The sequence below is a fragment of the Corticium candelabrum genome, chromosome 13 (assembly GCF_963422355.1).
Source record: "Corticium candelabrum chromosome 13, ooCorCand1.1, whole genome shotgun sequence".
NCBI lineage: Eukaryota > Metazoa > Porifera > Homoscleromorpha > Homosclerophorida > Plakinidae > Corticium > Corticium candelabrum.
In genome coordinates this window covers 4,972,237-4,974,669 of record NC_085097.1, presented here as the reverse complement: position 1 = coordinate 4,974,669, position 2,433 = coordinate 4,972,237, and positions in this window count along the sequence as shown.

Here is a 2,433-nt window from a genome sequence, read left to right as displayed (position 1 = left end):
TTAGCAGCTACCAAACAAAGAGCGTGTTCGCACCGGGCCTAATCACAGGCCCGTGAAGCGCCCTAACGCGCGTTAGAGAGTGTGGCTTAGCGCACGCTAGGGTTGGGTTGACACACATCCGTGAGTAGTGGGCATGCGCACAGTGTGCTGTCACAGAGGTCGGGGAATATAGTCCAGGTAAGGAAAAAAAAAGTCGTAGGAGACTTCAAAACAGTCACCAAATTAGTAGAGCCGCAATTCGCTAGATGACCAAATATATTATTTTATTTAATCGTCTAGCATCATCGCACAATTACTTCTTGGAAGTGCACCGGTAGTTCGACGGCCGACTGATCATTTACCTACATGATGGAAAGAGGATACCAAATTCCCCAAGGAATGCCAAGAGGGTTGCCTCAGACTCTTAGAGAATATGGCTCGGGGATACCAAATTCCCTAGTGAATACGGCTCGGGGGTGCAACAAACCGGGGATGTCAAATTTCCTATGACGCCGGAAGTATGCAGCAATCGTTCGCTGGCTGAAGTCGAGTTTTAATAAAGTGGGGCGGCCATGGCCGCTGTTGCCGCTTGCGGCTCGTCGGCCCTGATTATCATGATTAGTGTAACGCCATTCTAACGCCGTTATAACGCTGTAAAGAGTAGTATTACAACCACATTAGTACGTGAGGTAGTCTAGAAGAAGAGCGTGCCGCCGATGTTTCTGATGTGGTGTTGTATGATTGAACGTACAAACGCAGCAACAACATGGCGACGTATGCGGAAGCACAGGCAAATGTCTCCTACCATAGTACAGGGCCGGCGGAAGCAAATTTAGATAGATCGGGCCTAACGCACGCTAAAGGGCGAGGCAAGTCACGTGACACAATACGAGTCTAATGCAAAATCCTCTTAAGTCAAGGCTAACAACACTATACAGCTACGAGAATCGTCCAAATACTGATAATCGATGTTCAGAACACCTACTACTACTTCCGGTAAGCCGTCTTCTTAGTGACTTCCGGAACGTTTTCGCCTACTTCAGGCACACTGACAGTCTAGCATGGACTTGGCGAGTTACTTCGATTTGGCCCTGCCAGTAATTAACCGCTGATAGAATTCTTTCCTTTTCTCCACCAGCAGGGCGATTAAATACAAATATATTTAATTACCTATACCGTTTACCGGAAGTTCTTTACTTTTGTCTCCTGGTGGAACTACTACTTTCAAATATTGGTCCGGCCATGGCCGGACCAACCTTACAGGCTCCGCCGGCCCTGTAGGACGTACGTGCCTCTACATGTGACAACTTCCGGCCGTCTCTGTAGGAGCTGCCAGAGAAAGCAAACTAAATGTTTACCTCTTCAAAACCTAGAGCAATGGATTTGTCAAGAAAATTCACGCGAATTGTTGCCGGATATGACGGATGTAAACTGTCGAGACTAGTTACACTCACGTGCCCACGTGACTTACTAATCATAGTTACCTGTGTGAACGCGCTTGTGCTAATGTTGGCCTAGTCATAGTTAGTCGGTGTGAACACGCTCAAAGAGAGATGGAGTCTTATGATGACATCACGTTCTTCTGTTGGTCGGTACGTGTAATGGCACCACTTCTCGTCTATTGGTCGGAATAGCTTCACTTGCATCGGCGCTAATCTATATCTATAAAGGAAAGTAGGCCCATGGGCACAGCCATTTTGAATTTTTGTTCCGTAATTGCCCGCAAACTGCTATTCCTTTTCGCTCCTCCTTCAGCCCATGACTTTCTCTACTTTCGTAAAGCAACTGGTGCTCTTCGCGGTGACCAGTACCCTGTACTTTGCTTTGTGTTGGCGTTTTTTGGAAAATCGTGACGTCACAAAAAGTTTGTTTCCTATGCGCTCGCAAACCGCTGCACTTCCTCGCTTCTCCTTTTGCATGAGACCTTTTCTCAGTTATGAATAGCAACTGGTAACGTTTTCGGTAGTCTGTGTCCTATATCTAGACGTTGCTGGCGTTCATCTGTACTTCTTGATATCATTCTATGCCTACTCATTGTTGCGTCACATATTGTGACGTCACAAACGCCCTGCTGTTTTGGCTAAAGCGCGACAAAAAGTCGCAATTACAGCAAACCCGCCTGTACACTGTCAAAATGCTCCCAAAAAGCGCTCTCTGTCTGCTATTTCGTCAAAGGCAAAGCGACGAAAGTTACCACTGCGACAGGAAAAAGATAAGCGAAGCTACTCGCCGGCTGAATTAATTAATTGACTCACAGCGCCAGCGGAGTGCCCGTCGACGGATCGCGAAAGCTACTACTAAAACTTCGTCTCTAGTCAACGAAAGAGCTAACGATGAGCACCGTTGTCTTTCTCAACACGCGCTTAGCACGTGCGTCAATAATCACGTACTTCTAAAATATTCTAATACTTTCTAACCAAGTTGTCTCCTTTTGGAACTGTGCTTATGTAGGCA